This window comes from Ischnura elegans, chromosome 2 (assembly GCF_921293095.1).
Source record: "Ischnura elegans chromosome 2, ioIscEleg1.1, whole genome shotgun sequence".
Taxonomy (NCBI): Eukaryota; Metazoa; Arthropoda; class Insecta; order Odonata; family Coenagrionidae; genus Ischnura; species Ischnura elegans.
In genome coordinates, this window is record NC_060247.1 from 91,980,133 (window position 1) to 92,000,197 (window position 20,065).

A 20,065-nucleotide genomic window follows, 5' to 3' on the forward strand; every position below is an offset into this window, starting at 1 on the left:
TTTCTCGCGGTGGATTTAATCTCACCGAGTGACCTTGCTGCTGCAGTCAAAGCACTCGATAGAGAGGCAAGATAAACCGGCGATGAAAGCGCTCCCAAAGCGCCCGAATGGAGATGGAGAGAAAGTGGACTCGGGAAACTTCCTGTGACGCACCTAATTCTCTGTGGAAACTGACTTACGGTCCTCCCATTTCAACTCTGTCCTCGAATGTGCTCAGCAGAACTCTGAATACTCCTGTGGCTTGGAGTGTGAGTTCGGAACGTGGATTAGAATAGGGGTAGGAGGTGGACGAGGGTGTTTCAGACCGTCAAGCCTGTCTTTGTTTTTGTGACTCTCCACTCCTCTACCTGCGAGCTTACCTCGCACATTCCTCGTATTCCTCCTTTCCTTTCTAGAGATACCGCAGAGTATACATAAATAGAGTCGCTTTGGTTGCGGAGCAGTTGTCAAAAGCTGGGTCAACATCTACACATCCAAATTCTACGTTATTCTAGGAATTAGAATAGTAGTAAATGAACTAGATGCTAAAAATAGAACCTAAGGCTAAAAATACTGATTCCTCTCCTTTTTCGTGATTGCAAAATTCAGAAAAAAAAAACAAAAAAAAATCCACGCAAAAACATGAAAAATATGTGTATTTATATATAATTGATTAGCTACTGGCTATCGTGCATGAATGTCAACCATAGTAATTGTTTCCTTTTATTTTCTCCTTCTACCTTTCCAGCTCATACATTCTTCTTTTCCTCGAACCTAAGTTTATTAGATTTTCCTCTCATAAAAAGTGGCACTCCCATGTTCTCATAGAATTGGTAATTTTTGGTATTTTGAGAAACAGAATGGATGTTTACTGTGCTGCGAGGAAAATAGTAATTCCTTCGTGAATTTTATTCAGCCACCTTATTATCGAGGCATTGTTTTATATTAGTTTAAAAGTGTAAAATTGGCCTTTCAATAGCATGTTTATGTCCTTATAGTGGTAGAGGAATAAATGAAATAAATTTTACAGAAACCACATCGGTTTGTTGGAAAAAGGCCTCTCTAAAACCACCCTACAACATATGCTGAAAAAATTCATTCTCCATTAATCCCTTTGAACTGCCCCTGCCACCTGAGGTAAAAACAGGGCAAAGTGTGTTTTAACGCATGATCCGTGAGGGAAAAAGAAGCTGAGTCGGATTATTTGCTGCATAAAACTAAGAAGATGTGAGAAACGACCTAAGTTCTATTTTTGATGATGATATAGGGACAGAAGAAAAGTTGGAGGGAAGCATGGTGTCGACATTGATATAGTATTTACGAAAGGTTTCGTAGTACCTTAGGTGTAGTACTACAGTGCTCGTGGTATGTTGTACTTTAGGTACAGTGCTGCTCCATACGACGGACGTTGTAGTGCTACACCCGGTGTACCCTCTTCATGGAACCTTAACACTGGTTGAGATTCTATTTGATCTCACCCACTGCCGAGACGAATGGCAGTGCCCTCGAAGCGGGAAACCCAGTGTCCAACGTTAAGTTTCGTTTCTCCTGCTGAAGAACATCCTGAACGCATCAGTGGTCATTCGTGTCGTCTGCTAATATACCATCGGATGCAAAACCCTTTTTTTCTATTTTTGGATGAGCAGTGCAAGATGTTTATTTCGTTATTATGGCAAAATTATTATTTATAACGGATTCGGGTGTACAATATCTAAATATTCAAATAATTGGAAAACTTTTCAAGCTGTAATCATTCATTTTCACTCACACTCATAGTTACTATCGAATAAGTTAGCGGGATGTGAATTTTGACATTTGCTGCTTATTACATAAACCTATTATAAGGATGGGTTTAAGTATTTTTTTATCGATCATAAAAAGAAGGAAAGATTTAATGCGAGATAAATTTAAGCATTTCAGTTTATAAGTTACAACCGGGTAGGAAGAGATGAGAACTCCCACGTGAAACTACTTATATATGCATCTCTAAAGTGACTTAAAGCTGTTCATGTCAAAAAATAAATGAGGCATTCTGCAGCAGAGGTTTTTTCCATGGCTTATTATTCAAGTTATTATTTTACATTTATTTCTGAACTCAAGTTGACAATGGATGTTTTATGTGCCCACAGGTAGAAGTAAATTTCGCTGGAAATATTTGTTAGTGTACACACAGATATAGTGTTTTTCAGCAGTCATTATTCAACAGTCAGAAAACTTTCTCCTTTGTATGACTATCTATATGGCATTGTTTTCCTTTCCCAGTTGTCCTTTTAATCATTTTTTCATAGCTCTAGCGTTTTCTCATTCAAATCGCAATTTTTCGTCGTCATGAACATTTTTCTTCTTCTGCGATTCATTGCGTTGGTGTCAATTTGTAGTTTCTTCGAATTTATTGTTTGTCAAGCTACCATTTTGAGAAAAAGTTTACTTTCGTTTCCATAATAAACATGTAATTGAATTTAATGTCAGAATTTGACAGAGTTAAACGTGAATAAATAATTTTCGTGTATAATAGCCTCAGAAATTTATATTTCAAGTTTTTGATTTTTTCCTACAAACTTTGCATAAATTTTTGCTGGTCAAGTCATTTTTTTAAATTTTGTTTCTTAGCTTCTTCAATGATATAACTAAGATGTGCACGATGGATTATGGACATCGATTATTAAAATTCTCAAATGCATAAAAGATTTTTAGGTATGTTTCCTTTCATATTTTTATACAACTGCATTTATTTCATGATTCATAAAAGTGTACTGCCAAACTTTAAGTCACTAACTATGCCTATCATATTTTCAATATTGTACAAAGCATCGAAATTTATTTTGATATTTCTCCATATATTGCGCTACCTATATATCCAGATATACATCTAGCTTAGTGAAGTAACTAAGAGTTTCAAAGATACGTCAAAATAAAGTGATCACTTGAATCGAAATTTTGCCTATTTGTCTTATTTTTTTCTTCCTCTGTTTTCGGAAATATGAATGGGATATTTCCAAACGGTTCTGCTCCCTCTGAGGACAAAAAGCGATGAAGATAATCTCACAGTAGCATTTCGTACAGAGACGGCATGACCGTGAAGGACGTTCCAATTACGGTAAAGCTTGATGAGCTCTTGCAAGCCGAGTTCCTTTTTCCCGGAGCTCGCCACCCAAGTTCACTCCGAATTGCCTAGGCGCCGGGATCCGTGCATTCAAAAGACCCAAACTACGTCATTCACTCTCCAGGAGGCTCTCAATTCCTTCTCCGACATAAAATAAATCCAGATCTCCATGTGCGGACTAATTGAATAATGGCGTTTCGCAAACATTCCGATCGACTGCTTGCATCTATATTTCACATCCAGCTGACTGACGGAGAGGCCTTTTTGCGAAAACAAATTTGCATGAGCTCTCGTAGGGAATTGGAGAGCTTGTGCGGGAGAAGATAGAGGAGGTGATGAGGAGGGGAATTGGCAAAGGGGAACAGATTGAAGGAGAGGGGGATTTGAAGAACAATTCCTTAGGATATTCCCCATCAGTAGCGGATCCGGTATAGGGACAAGGGAGGGACTAGGTGGAGGATTTGAGGGGTAGCCTCCTAGCAGTAATAATAATAATAATAATAATAAAATGCCTTTATTCGGGCGAGGTTGAGACTGGAAAGTCCCCTCTTCCACCTAACCCCTCGGTAACGTCAATGCAAGCAGTAGTGGGGGTCCGCAAAAAATCATCATTTTAGTGAGGAGAGGCAACTTTTAGATGAGATACGGAGGAGACAGAATGTATGGATGGAGCGAGTACTTAGCGGGGAGGGGATGTTGAAAACGGTGTTAGAGGGTAGAATATTAGGTGAACAAGGGAGAGGAAGGAAGAGAATAGAATTTTTAGAAAAATTGGAAGAGGAATAGGCCTTGCAGTGAATTGAAGAAGGGCTGGAAGGAAAGGTAGGCTTCCAGATTACTTCTTTAGGACCTTAATCGGTAGAATACTATAATGAGTTGTTGGAACCTCGTGCTCATGGTTAAATAACCGGAATAAATAAATATTCTTCATGAGTTTCCCACCGATTTCAAATCCACATAGTGGCTTACTTTCATCTTTACATATTTCTCAGTCCATTAATCACCTTTGAAAATCCTGCGCAAGTGTTACTAGCACACCCAGACCTGTTTTAACACTCTCGTGACATGAGAAATAGAAATTCGGTCGCATTACCATAGAAAATGTGCTCCCCATCCACTGTATTTTGCTCTCTTCTCTAAATGCAGCTACTAGGAAAGGTCTGGGTATTACTGATTTTACGGGTCACTGCGTCACAAAGGGAAATGAGATTAAAATCACACTCATTTCAGGAAAGTTGAAAATATCAATTTATCGGCCTGGGGTTAAAGTTTACTGCAAGCATATTAATGAAAAAGTACTTTTTCCATTTTTCTCGATTTAATGAAATAAGCCCACCGATTTTAAGTACATTCTGGATAATATTTAAAGTTTTTTACTTTTTAACAGTTCATAGGTTTCAAGTCTGATATTTTGCACATGTAGCTATCATAGGTATATCTTTTTGCATTGTATCTAGACCATTTGCCCTTTTTTCGTATCTTCGCAAACTTGGTTTCGCTCCAAAATATTCTCAATTTTTTTCTCTTTCCTATCCGTGGTTTTACATCCGTGTATTGTGAAATTGTGAATCGCAGATTCAGCTCGAAGCCCACGGATGCATAACATATGTACATCGCCATCGCGACGTTAGAGGGCCCTCTTCAACTCCGGCCTCCACTCTCTGTGTATGTGTCATTCCATACATACGGCCTGGATATATATCCTTTTCCCTCCACTCGTACTATCCTTCTCATCTCACCAATACATACATACACCCACCCGCTCGGAAACTCTCTCGCCATGTCCCTTATGTCCACAGCCGCGAGTATCCCCCGGCGTTTTTAACCCGGATACAACACAAGGGGAGAGAGTATCGGGGGTGGGGTTGGGAGGGAGGGATAGTGGAGAGGGTATGGGCGCCGAGTTGACTCCCTTCCCCTTCCCAGAAAGGAGGGAATGGAAGGGAAGGGTGTATATGTACGTGGCGAGTGGATATATATCCCAGGCGGAGGAGAGGAGACTAGTGTGTCACTCCCCCTTCCCCGCTTTACTCATTTGCATGCACGACACGGCCATTGGTGCACTCTCCTCCCGCTGCTTTATCCTCTCCCGAGGGTGAGTGAGCCGCGTGGTCAGGTACAAGTGGCGCACAAATAGGCGAGTACTACATTACTATATCGGAGCGAGAGAGGAGTTGGCCAAGTAGACGCGCGGGACGGTAGGGATTCGGGTGCTTGCGTCATTTCCGTCTCCCCGTCTTCCAGTCTTTATTTATTTATTCAAGTTCTTAAACCATTTGTGCACTGCTTATATTATTGCCTTCATATTCTGTTACCAATTTTTAACACATAACTATAGAATTTTATTCCACACGACTCTTTTAACAATTTATATTAGCCAAGATTTATACCATACTTTTAAAATGTTTTAGAAATCTATTTATTAGTTTATAATGCTTTTTAGCAAAGGTATTTTTATTTATTTTACTGCATTTACAGTATTCGACTGAGTGTCTTCCACAGTATGGTCCAATGGAACGTCAGGTGACGGCTTGACTTGGATGGGCATACCAAAATTTCCCTAAAAGAAATTAATAATGGTCAAAGCAAGTTCTAACTGCGTGTCGTCTCTCTGTAAAAACTCTGTAAAAAGGGCCTTGGTCCAGGGGAAGAGGGGGCCGGTTTGTGGCCCTACCTGGGCGAGGTTAAACAATAAACAAGTCAAGTCCCCGCCCCTAAGGGAGGGTTTCTTCCTTCGCTGTGTTGTGGGTTATTGCGTCGCGAAACGATTTGAATAATGAGAAATTTTTACAATATGTGTTTGTTTTCGTGCGTTAATTTTGTTGACCACCTCTTAGCTCATTCTCAATCGTTCTGGAGGTTATATTAATTACTCCTTGTTACGCTGTGCTAACGATCCTATTTATTTTAGCTTCTCATCTTCACTGGGATGTAAACAAAAAGATCACAAGCTTAAAAAATGTAAAAAATTTAAGCACATAGCTTTCGTTATAGTTCCTGTATATGCACATCGAAAGGCGAAATTAATTCAGTTAATCACGATTTGCAATTTTTTGCGTGTGCATGACAATCGTGTCCAACTTAAAAACTTTTTTTTCAATAATCTGCGAAGTAATGCTACAATACACAGTTTTTTTCCAAGGATATATTTTAGGTTTATTCTTGTCCTTGTCGAAAAGAATATTATTCTTCGCATTGACTCGGACTTCAAAGGTTTTCATTCAATTTTTAAATTATGTAGCTTGGAATGCTAAATACACTTCTACTACAGCTGATAGGAAAAATAATATAGGGTTTATTAGCATAATTATGCGAAAATTACATTTTTGTTATTCACCATTGAAATTTCATTTTAAAAATCTTCCCAGCTCATTCAAAATTTATTATTTTCCTCTCTTTTTTCAATTAGGGTGATTGCACTTTTATCTCCTGGCACTGAGGCTGCCCATTTTTTTGTTACTTTTGAGTTTCGAGCGGAGGAAAATTTTCAATACTTACCTACTTTTCTTCTCGTGAAAATGCTAATATTCCTTCTGGACAATGCGATCCCTGTGTTACAGAATGACAAAGTGTCGTATTTAATGTTACTGCAATGGCTGACAAAATTTTGATTAATGCATACACCGGTCATAGGTTGGTATATAATAATATTCGAGTTTGTTGTTGAGATTTTTGACATTTCATTGTTTACGAGTCTAAGCAAATCAAAGTAAAATACCTCAAAACAATTATTTTCTCATTAAGTATCCATTAAATGTGATTTTATATGAAGCTCAAACTCGTGTAACTTGGTAAATCCTATTTTTTTGCGTTTTTTTAAATCTTTTAAATGTACATAAATACGTGAGAGGCTTTTGTTACTCACTTCAGCGTGTTTGTTAAGTGGACGTGAGCTATCTTAATTGAATCTTCCAAACATTTTAATGGGATCTCGTCTTCTGATCTCATAAAACTCTTTTGTTGGTTATGTAGGCCACGCAAACCTCCGCTCTTTTTGAGTAAGAGAAAAAGGCTATCAAATTTTCCACTCCTTTATGCAAAATGGCATGCGTGTTTGCTTCGCTTCGGCACGCCGCTCCGGCAGGAAAAAACCATCAATGAGAGGTTTCTGAGAAATCGTTTTCTGAGAGGTTTTGGTTCGACTACTGGACAGCTCGGATTATTTTTTTGCTGTTATTTTTTTTATTTTTTATCGTTTTTAATATCAATTCATAGGAATTTAATTTCCTTGGTTGTGGAATTATTAAAAAACGCAAATCGCTCATTACAGCCTGCTCCAACAGTTTGTTTGGTTTAGGCCCCAGAATATTTTAATAAGGCAGCTTGCAGCTGTGGTAACTTGACTAGAGATGTTAAAGCACTTTAAAGACAGGAGCATATATACATTTTCAGGTCATTTTAATTAACCCTCATTAAATTTAGTAATATGAAAGTGTAGAGAGGAAGCATAATATCGACATTGCTTAATTAAACTATTATCTCCTCTGGTGCATGTGGTAACCCCGTCATTGGCGTATGATGGCATACATCACCTTTAAATTCCATGTTTCTTAACCTAGTTGAAAAAGAATTTTATTACATAGGTTCTGGAAATCTTTCGTTAGATTAGGTTCTCTGAAATAAATGTTGAAGATTTAAAACGACCGAGAGAAATACGACCTGATATTGCAATCCAAGCGTTCCCCGTTCAATTGCTGGGACTATTTGCACTCTATTGGACTCATATGCTTTTCTACAAATGCATTCAGCTCCTGCATGTTTGAAAATTCTTTTAAAACATGATTGAATAGGGAGTCTTTCTACAATGTACAAAGTATTGAAAGATATTTTTAAATTATCATTCATTTTCTTTTTTGTTTAAAATAAATTAAGGGCAATATTTCTCTGTAAATAAATCTTCTTTAACTACCAGTATATGTTTTTTAAATTTGTGAAATTAGGTGTTTCAATGCATAGAATTTTTTGAGCGTCCCCCTTGATTCTAAGAACGTGTAATCGCCATAAGTTTTTTAGGGATGATAAAATTCCAACATAGAATTTTGAAATGAGCCACATCTCTGTGGTTGTTTTTGTTGTGAAAAATCGCAATTCCATCCAGTTCAGCAGTTGAATACGCTGTGGAAGATATATTTGTTATTTCATTGAACGGGTTTGACTTTTTGCGTTACCCTACCTTTAACCTAATGTCGAAAAACCTAAAATTATGGGAATAATAATTTCGATGCAGAGGCAATTATTTTTCCAAAGAAATTAATGTTTTTACTTAGTATGACTAGAATTCCTTCTACATTATTTTATCCGTTCACGTGTTAGTGTTGGTATCACATTCTCGGTTCTAAGTTGAAGGCGTTATTAAAGCGAAAGCACCTAAAATAATAATAAAGAATTTATGCATCAATAATTTTAGCACTTTTTCGGTGATTATGCTTTTCTTTTGTAAACTGCTATGCCTACGAAACAATGCTACACAAAATGAGGAATCCTCCTCCAATGGTTTAACGGGTCACGATGTTGTGCGGAACCGTGCCTGTAATCTTCTATTAAGTTCGAGGATGATGATACTTGATCTCAAGAGCGGGAGCACCTCGAAAATCTTGGGGAGCACAATGCCTCTTCGGGGAGAGCGCAGCTTACGAACCACTGCGCCTGGGGATTGAACGGAGAAGAAGTTGGGAAGAAATGGCGAGGGAGGGAGGGGTGAGAACGTGGAGAAAGGACGAGGAAAAGGAGTAAGGGAGGCGCGAGGGGATGGCGAAGGTTCCGGCGGGAAAAGGGGAAGAGTGTATGGGACTAGTATTGGAAGTCGATGATGAGAGGATGGCCGCGGGCAGAAAGGAAAGCCCGTGGCTCACTGGGATTGAATGAGATCGGAAGGAAGGAGAGGAGTGGGGGTGGGTTTGGGGATGGAGAGAAAAGAGGGGTGGTTGGTGGGGAGAATAGGGGGTTTGTAAGGTGCAAAGGGAGGGGAGAGCGGTGCATTGGAGCGGTTTTTTGGGGGTTGAAAAGGGTTAGATTGCTGTGGGTGGTTGAATGGTCGGATCGAGAGTTTATGGTTGAGTGTGGCGGGCAGGACGGCGTGGGTGGATTTACAGGGGAGGATAGAGGATTTAGGTCGCAGGAGTGGTGCGGATACGATATAGGGGTGCAGGGCGCAGCCCACGCAGAAGGGGGCAAAATTATTATAATCATCATCATCATTACGAGGAGAATAGAGGAGGTGGTCTGATGTGAGAGGCAAGGCAAGCTAAAAGGGATAATTGGGTTTCTTTTCATCGCGAAGCATCGCATGGCCAAGGACTCTAGGTGGGCAGTGAGCAGGGCCAGAAGTAGGAGTTTGGTCAGGGGGATCAAAGATGAATTTTCAGCCCCCCCTTCCCCTGATCTTCCCTTGCTCTCTTCTCCACCACTAGAATACAATACATCATGTGCTATTTGAAATTACCGTATGCTTGCTATACATAAGTGTCATTAATATTATATTTTAACAATCAATAAATTAAAAATCGTTTTTAAATAATTTAATTGGAAAAATTATTTCAATTTCTTTTTAAAACTTCAAACTTTGCCACCCCTAGAAATCTGACGTCAAGGGGAGGTGCCCCCTCTGCCTCGGTCCTGGCAGTGAGTGTAAATATATAAGATTAGTAAAATTAGACATTGCAATAATCCCACTGAGTTTTATTATGACACTACGCGTTTCGTCGTTGCAAACAATATTACACTAACGCGTAGTGTCATAATAAAACTCAGTGGGAATAATGCATTGTCTAATTTTAGTAATATTAAGAACTTCCACTGTATCGTACCTCACATCATACAAGCCATATATAAGATGCTTAAAGTGAGATACGATACGGGAGAGGTTTCGGATTGTAGGTGGATGGATGGATGAGGGAGCGGATAAATTTGGGTTCTACTCAATTCGACCGCCTCGGATGAAGCCTTCAGAAATCCACTTCTTTATATTTTCCGCCTCAAGGGCCAACAGGAGAAAGGCAAGCGTTTGCGGGGGTTGGTCGGGAATCTCGCGTGTTGGTCGTTAAGGAGGGCTCCGTTTGCTAGTGACTAGAGGAGAGGCCCTATTCCTAGAAGTTGATGGATGGTGGGGGAGCAGGTTGTACGTGCTGCACCCAGGAAATGATCCGAAAACGTTTGACCGACCAGCGATGCCCTCTCGTGGCTGTGGGCGGTATTTCGCTGCAATAAACTGCTGAGGATGCGTTGCCTCGGATCGCAATTTTTATCTCCTACCCCCCGAGCATTAAATACTGAGCGCATCAGTTGGAAGGATATTTTAAGTTTCTTCCTGCTGCTCCCGTAATGACGCAAGGGACGTTTCTCCACGCTTCATGTTCCCTCATCCATGGAAGGGTTTACTTTGACTCGAATCTATTTTTTTTCTCGAGAATTGCTTCCAAAAATCTGTAGTGGAACCTTTATTTCTGGAAAGAAACAAACATTTTAAATGGTTTAAATCCATCTCTTTGAAAAAATATATATTTCGCAAAAAAATTAGAAAAAATGCCTCGTAATCCGTCAGAAAAATTTGCTGGTATTCCAATTTTGTTATCACTTTTTTCGGCCATTTTTCTCCAGCCTTTCCGTCGGAGTCTCTTAAGCAAAGTTTTCCTCTACTACAACTTCAATTTCAATTTGCGCGGATTTAATGTACTTGGTGGAAACAAAAGGCGTTTATACAACTCGACAACTTCAAAACAAAACTGAATTTTATCGAATTTTAAAAGCCCCTAGAGGTCCACATGCTCTTTGATATCGTAGTTTACATTCAGAGAGGGAAATATTTCTGCTCCGCTAAGGGAGAGAAATTTATTTTTTTTCTTTTGCCCACACAGTGCATAGTGTGATAAAAGGAAATGCCCCCCTTTTAAGTGATTTATATAATTCCCTCCTCTTCGGTGTCATTTCATGCCGCTATAGGGTGCAATAAAAGGGCGAGCGTTCACGGTGCCAATTCGAAGCCGGCTTCTCCTCTTTCAAACCTTATTCTCGCGTTCAATACTCGCTTCTGTTTTCTTTCAAATCCAGTCTCAGTGAATGCCATACCTCCCTATCAAAATATGCATACATATTTATTTTAATACGATATTAATATTTCAAATGTTTTTTTGTTAAAACTTGCTTTCCAAATAGTTATATTTTTTTCAATTATAAAATATATATTGAGGTATAAAAAGTACGAATTAAAAATATTTGATCTAGCTTGAGTGCAATATTTTAGGAAAACTGATGAATGATTTCCTACAACAACTAAATGTGCCATGATTTAGGAAAGTGACTCTCATTCGCAATTAATGTAAATATCTAAATTTTTTCTAATCCTTAGAAAATGATTGTGGAATAAGTAAATCTCAGACGCGACAAAAATTTTCGATTTATTAGGGTCTTTATTGGTGATTATTGCCCTTGAATATGTTCTTACGTAAATATTGTTTGATCCAACTTTTGCTAATCTCTTGGTACTGTAATGCCTCAAGAAGTTACTTGAACAGGCTTGTATCCGTGATACATAACCTTTGAGCATCCATGATGCTTATATCCAAGCCATTCCTAACCCTCATGACCACGAGTATTCCATTTTTTCATTTTTCCGTAGGTTATACTCAACCGCTTCATAAATGTGGAATTGCTGTAGCCATATCGCTGCATTAATCGCCATTAGATATTGCGTGGAAAGTGTATAACCTTTTGCATAAAAGAACTCTATGTAAACATGCTCTATTCAGTATGATTACTAATGCCTACTACTCTTTTGCATTAATTATACTTTATGAGGAAAACATTGCTAAAATTCGGCTACTATACCGAGGAAATTGCAGTTCATTTCTTCCTAAACCCCTCACACTCCTCTTTGGCCATCATTTCTCACCGTATCTTTCCCACTTTCTCGCCTGATTCTTTGCTCTCTCGCATGTGCGCTTCTAGCGGATCCCGTCACTCTTTTGTCCTCGCCCAGCGTTGAAGGCCCCTTGCCCTCGGGCCCTCTACAGGACATCTCTCTCGCTACTCACTCAGCCTCATCTGTTCCCAGCTTTCTATCCAATATAGTGTGCCTTTCTCTCTTGTCCAAGTCTTTCCCACCCCCTTCCCTTTACCCATTACCAAACCCTCCTTCCGTTTATTTTTTGTTCTTTCTAGTCTTTTCTATGGCTTTTCGATCCATTGTTTAAGCTTCGTACCATCACATAGTCGTTTTATTTTTTTATTCTTAAGTATCTTATTCCTCACTTCCTAGTAGTCTTCTTCACGATTACAGCAAGAGTAGATCCAATATGGCATATTCCACTCCAATCGATAATTTAAGGTTTTTGCATCCACGAACCACTGAAAATTACATGAAAACAGACGGATAAATTTACCGTAATATTGAACGGTCTTGTCTTACATTCCCCTGTATTGGTATTGAATCCCAAATGTGTGATTTTTAAGGTTATTTCAAGAGTTAAAAATTAAAAACTTCTTTTTGAATTTTAACAGTCTCCATTCATTAAATTATATTCGCCGAAGATTTAAAGTACAACCCATGATGTGCTTTGATATTCAATGGTGATAGAATAGCTGTGATTACAAATTGTTTTCAAAAGAATGTATAATTTACATATTAAAGGCAATTTCAGTTTTGGAATCTCAAGTGATGGCCCATTCGTTTCCCGTTTACCATGTCTAAATTGAGGCCTTGCAGAAAATATTAACTTTTTTAGCTGAAAAGGCCTCGCTGATCATCAAAAATCTTTGTTTGTGCAAGAGTATCTTGGATAAATTATAATTTTGCACATTTTATTACGAAAGCCACTCGGGTTAAATTCATTGCCTGGTGAGTACTTTCTGTGAGTAAATTATTACCGGTAGCCGTCGAAAATGAATGAAAACTGATCTCTCATACTCATAAGTATGATTAATAATATGGGGCTTTTTTGTTTGACTCACGGCAGTAAAAGTAATATCACGCTCTCTTTCCACCCAATAATGCATTTAACATAGAAGAATAGTCTCCTAGTAATAATTTTTATACACATATCAATATCTAGGTTTTTTCCACCCGTAAATACATTTAAGATAGCGGCATTATTTCCTTATATTTATAATTGTACCCATATCGCAGATATTGGTTTTACTAGCTGCTGTTAGAAGTTGTCAATACATTCTCTCACCTTAAATTCCAAGTAAAGGGATTCAAATACTTTTAATGCGAAAGGGCCTTGAAGTGTGTGCAATCATATACCTTTGCCTGAAATAATTTGACGAGAGTATATCGTTATCGACTCCAGCTACTCTCGGACGGATATGAATGAATATTCCTGTAGCTGGCCTCCTGAGAGTTAAAACATTTTTTCCTATTCCATGAAATATCTTCTCGTATTTTTGTGTGAGTGCTTTGGTTAGGCATAACTCTAATAACGCCTGCATTTTCTATCCTAACCATTCTTAACCCTTTCAAACCCTTTTCTCGGGCTAAACCACTTTCTAATCCGCCGACCTTTAAAAATCTTTTACAATCTTGAATCCCTTTTCCTCCAACCACTCTAAATAACGCCCGTCTGTTCGCCAATACGCAGCACCATCACATCATCCCATTATCCCTCTAGAGTCTCTCGGGGAATGAGAAAAAAATCCTATCCATTAGATAGATTTGATATTAGCTTTCCATTTCGAATGTGGATTCACGTTCCAAAATTCTAATCATGCGAAAGTTTTCAGCGGCCCTAATCCTTATTTCAAACACAACCCACGCGCCGATGGAGAAGATTTGAGTATTTTTTGCGAGCCTTTTTATCTATCACCAGCCCTTTTTTCTCCTTCCTTCATCTTACTGATACATTTTCATTCCCTCCCAGTATTCAGTAGATATCTACTTAGAAAGTATGAATGGTTTTTTTATATTTTATGAATGATAAGTTTGATTACTTTTGAGGAAAACATTAGGAATATAAATATTCATTTTTATAGGATCATACGCATTCATGGTCAAATGAAATAAATGTATTAGGCACGCAAATTATTAACTTTTTGAAGAGAGAAAGAATGTTCTAATTTGATGAATTTTAAAACTATTAACTAATCACACTAAACTTCGAAAATCAACATTCCTCTTTTTGTGAAGAAACTAAAATAGAATGATTTATTTCGTCAAAGTTATGTTTATTAATATCTCAATACTATTAATTTTTGTCGCAGTTTGATGCATAAACATATGAAATATCTTGAGCTGCTGATAGCTTAATGATACACGGCATATGTATCATAGTCTATAATCTATTTTTTGAGTGAACATTCTCCGAACTTTGTCTGTAATATATTTACCTTTGTAAATACGTAGTGATGTCCACTGGAGTACATAAGGATGACTTTAAATACCTACTGAATAGTTTCAATGCTCGATTCGATCAATTTTTTAAATAAAAAACACAATGCATTACCATCATAAAGAAAGGCATTCATTTTATTCATGCATTTCGTTCATTCTTAAGTTGTATGTCTAGTTTCTCATCTTATTATCATATTCATTTGCACGAATGAATATTGTCATTGTCAATTTAAACTCGCCAATATTTTTACGATTTACTCTACTTTATTTCATTAGTTCTGAATTGAATTCTATTCAGTTAAAACATATATTATTTATAAAAAATAAAAATAGGTATTCTAATGCAGGGCTTGAATTTTGTTTAAGAATTTTCATAAATCTTAAGATAATGCTTGGACCGAAAAGCAATTGCATTTTATGCCTGCAAATGAGTGTTATGAGATACCTATATGCTGTTGAAATTGTTTATTTAAGACTGAATTTTCTCCTTTAATTTTTCTACTAGATCGAATCACAATTTGAATTTAATATGAATGCTCTAAAACCACGTAATGATGGGTATATTTATTCAACTGAAAAAAGAAAACCAACAGTTGATTTTCAAATCCTATCCCTAGTATTGCATTCACTGTTAGAGAGAGAGGTGGAATTTCTGTATTCATAAGCGGATAGACATGTGGATAACAAGATAAGATAGGTATTAATTTCAGAGGAAAAGCAAGAAGGCAAACATTCTCAAAAACATAAACTCGGGCTTAATTTATGGAATTCTGTACACTGAACCGAGAAACTTCACAAGGGAATCGCCGCGGGCAGATCAGGCAGGCTTTTCCTTTAAATAAGCCTGATTCCGTTGAAAGAAGCGATGGAGTAAATAAGAAGCAGGTGGAGCAACGCTAGTTGAAGGCAAGGGTAGGAGAATTATAGTCAGGAGGGAAGGGGGGTAGAGTGTAATGGAGGAGGCGTTCGGGGCTTAGCAGAGGAGAGAACGGAAGGGTTTGGCTCAGGCAGCGAGGAAGAGCTCAAAGGAAGGCCGAGCGAGAATAAACAAGGGGCATGATTAATCAGGCCAGCCTGTGATGTTAGCGGGAGGTAGGGGTGGTAAGGAAGGCTGGTGTGGGGGGGAAAGTGGAGGTGGGGAATGAAAGGGGAGGGAAGAAGATTGAAGGGTTTATGAAGTGGCCAGAGTAATGGACGCCCATCTTGAGGATCCAAGTTCAAGTTCCTCCGATGGAGATGCTATTGTGGGGGAAACATTTTGAGGTGGCCCACCACCTTGGTGGTAATCGTATCATTCGAAAAGTAGCGTTAGAGATTGCTCCCCTATTTTTGTGCGAAAATACTCTGCAATGCTGAGTAAAATACAAAAGAAGGCTGCGCGTTTCGTCAAAAAATGTTTCGGGCGTACAGACAGTGTTGACCAGATGTTAAGCGAAGTAGGCTGGGAGCCGCTGGAGACTCGGAGGGTGCGCGCTAGGCTTAGATTGCTTGAACAATTGAGAATGGATATCTTTAAGAGCGACACAGAGAGCATAATATTAGAGCCACACTATATTTCCAGGTCCGGTAGAAGCGATAAATTAAGAGAGATGTTTTGCCGAACGGATAGATATGGGAATTCTTTTTTCCCCCAAACCATATAGGACTTTAATAAACGCTAGTCCCAACTTCGTTTGAGCACTTCATTTTTTTAAGCTTTAAACGGCTGGTGTCCTAACACCCCCTGCCACACGCCTTTTAGGCGGCTTGCGGGTTATTATGTAGATGTAGAGGATCGATGAATTAATAATACAAATATAGAGAGTGGAACGTTCTAAAGAATGTTTTGAGTTTTGTTGATCACACCGTACAAAATCAATGAAAATGCTCGACATCTCCCCAAGGATTTTCAATAGTGCTAAGTTTTTGTTATAATTTAACAATTTATAAAGTTTTTATACCATTTTAAGGGACCGATGGTTACAGTTTTTGCGCGTCTTTATTTTTGTGGTTAAAAATGTACTTATTTATTCTGGAAAACTGATAAAAAGCGTCGGTTCTCTCTTTAGTTTTTCTTAATTCTAACCCTAAAATAAACAATTTCTCATAATGATTGCGCAAATTCATCCTTAGAATATGAATACCAAAGAATATAATCACAAAATTGAGATCATGGTGGCCTAAGAGAAGTAACGAAATGGTAAATCACGATTGTTCTAATTCGGAACTTTTTTTGGACCGCCATCACTTGAAAGCGTGACAAAAGATGAATAGTGTTTAAGTATTTAGTTCATCGATCGCTTACACTGCCAAGAGTGGTGGAAAGATGAGACTCAAAATAATATTTTTTGTTTCAACGTTACCGTAAAATTATATATCTGTGCTGAAATTCCTTTTTCATTTGTTATATTTTGCTGGTTTTGTTTTTATTTTTTCTTGTGAGAACTACTCCCGCAACGCTCGTTATAATTCGTTAGGGCGTTATAATTATAAATGCATCAAATATATAACTTTTCAAGCTTTCTGACGAACATTCTTCAAATTCTTGAGATAGCGAATGATGCTGCAAGCCTCTAACTTTTCTCTTCTACAACAGTAGCCGTGAGGGCTGACATGGATCCAAAAACTCAGCATGGTATTTCATCTTCTAGGAGTATTGCCCGGGGCCACAGAATGTGGGAATAACATGTTCTTTCGAGCCGAGACTCAGCTTTTAATTACCTTCCATCATTTTCACAACGTGGCCTGAACTATCTCGGCAGTCCCCTCCGGCCAGCTTCGTTCGACCCCCGAGCTATATCCCGCGGCTTTTCCTCCAATGTTCCCTTCTAATGCCTAAGTTATAGTTCCAATTCATTTTTTTATAACGCCCTCCTCGCATCGCGGCTGCGGGGCCTTCTCTAATATTCTCAGAGCCATGCCAGTCCTTGCATCGTCAAATCAATCATTCCGACAACTGTCCCTTTTGGTAGTTACCTCGTGAGTAAAACATCCCAGGGATGATATGTGCTCGGGATGTTCAACAGTTGGTATTCGGAGGGGGCCAGGGTTCCACGGTCGGTTTGCGTCACAGCATATGCTGGGAGTGGGTGGAGGGCGTGTCCTAGCGTTATCTGCCCAATTTTTGAAGTCTCACTGAAATTTTCACCTTTTTCCATTCATTCAATTTTCACTTGATCGGGTTTAATGCGCATTTATTAATTCCTACTGACTGAGCAGGTGGTTTATGTCTGCAGTCATTTCCAAGCAGTGATTATCATATGTCAATGAAGCCATTTTTTTATGACACCATTTTTTACGTTTTTTCAATATTTTTTATGCTAAACAATTGATCCTTTTATCATTCTACACCTTAAAATAGGTTAGATTATTTATCTCCAAACATCCAGGATTATGGATTTTTATCACTTTTTAAGTTTTGCATTTGTTGAGTTAATACTATCGCATGAGGTTCAATTTTTCAACCATAAAAATCTTGCTCGTCAATCATTACCATTGCCAAAACTTTATCGTATAATACAGAGCTTTATTTTTCACAAAAATGGCGGATCTAACGCCGCAGATATGGAATTGGATGTCAGTTATGACTCAGTATATTCTTTATCTTTTCCTTTCGTTCTCTTTCACATTTTTGCTGGTGTTCTTGCACCCTGTAAAGGTCATAACGCAAATCAAGGTTGGTAAATTACTTTTTATTTTTAAACTAAAACCACTTTCAATTTGACAAATTTGCACACTTGAAGTGTTACGCTTAAAATATGCGGGGCCGAATTTAAACGAAGAAGAGAATTTGGCATAATTTTGATGAGGTAAATGGTGACAAACAGAATTTTCAATCTCACCTTTACTCCATTGCTTACGTTCAGCAAATGCTATATTCACATCCTTTCAGTCGAAAGAAAACTATGAAATTCTTTGCTGGAAACTCGTTTAACTAATCCGAGATTCGCCTTGAAAAATAGGCTTCGTATTGACACTGCTTACATACCTGACCGGCAATTGAAAGTTCCGAGGACGAATCGTGCGAGTGACTTTGAATGGAGTCAGAACCTGTCCAATGAAAGAAAAACGTGAAAATAATAGTGAAACCCTGCGTTTCTATCTTTCATTCGCAGATAGACGAATATTAGAATAGGCGATTCTCCTGTCGGCACCAAATAGGTTGTAACCCACTGCGCATACAAGTATCATTACATAAGTCTCCAATCGCGTAAAATATGGGCAGAGCCTCCCAAAGCGGCCGAAATAAGGTACAATTAGGTGCGTTAACTGAAATTTATATTTGAGTTGTTGTTTTTTATAATATTAATTGATATTTCTCTGGATTGTAATATTAACATGGTAAACATTAGCAACAATTAATCGTTCTCCACTCATCGCCGGGCTGCGGACATTAAATGCGCCCAAAGTGGTAGAAAACCAAGTTTTAACGTGCTTCCTTTAGTCCCAAGCAAAAGGGACTGTACTGAGGAGGTTGAATTCCATCCCATAGAAGGCTGATTTCTGTTGCTACTTCGGTCGCTTTTTGAATAGGTTTTTAAAAATGTCCGCGGCGCGGTGATGAGTGCGAAGGGATCCACTTTTTTCCAATATTTTCCAGAATAATATTTGTTATTGCTAGGGATAGCATTTAAAAGTAATAAATTTGAAAATGATCACATTCTCATGTGTATAAATTTCGTTTAAATACCCCCAACTATAACTCATTTCCATTCCATTATGCATATTTAATAAGCCATAGGGTAATTTGGGTTCAAATTCCGTCTAAGCCAAACGATTTTTTCATTGCAAAATTCATCGTTAGTGTACGTGCTTCCTGTATAAATATTCCTCTTGCGTAGGTAAAGGCATGTCCCTCCTTCCATTTCTCTCTCGCCTCCTTTTAAGTCCGTTTTAAACGGGACAGGTCATTGCGCAGGTTAGCACTGAAAACATTCGTTGAAATTTTGAAAATGTGAACTCGGAATTAGAGCAGGGGCCATTTTCCCAACTTGCATACATGCATTTCCGCATGCGTTAAAGCAATTCACCACTTTATACAACGATATTTTGACTGCACCTTCGTACATGCGTCAGATTTCGCAATGGCGTGCCCCGTGTAAAAGTCTTAATACTTAAGTCTTAACATAAGGCTTAATGCATACTTAATACACCGCCCTCTTACGAGGATAGCCTTTTACGTGTCGGGAATAGAACATTCCTTATCATCTTGAAACTATAAATGGTAATTATAATAAATCTTTTTGAGTTGGTTAATGCCCATCCAAGGTTCAGTAAGATCGGCCTGATAGTTTTATTACGGTGGCGTTTCAAAGTTCCCAAGTTGCTGTACGAGATGCAATTAAGTCATGAACAGTAGCACACCATAATTTTCTATAATTTTCGACGAAGTCTCACCCAGCAAGAATGCATTAAAGAACCTTTAGCTGTTTTTGGCGAAGAAGCACCATCAAAGACAACCGTTTATCGCTGGTATGCAGAATTTCAGCGAGGACGCGGTAGCCTCAATGAGGAACCGCGTGGAGGGCGACCAAAAACCGCCGTCACTCAAGAAAACGTGGATGCTGTACGAAACATAATTATGAAAGATCCTCATGTTACATACCTCGAGATTCAGGCATCATTGGACATCTCAGGGACCTCAGTTCAAAGGATATTACAGGAAGAGTCACGTGTTAAAA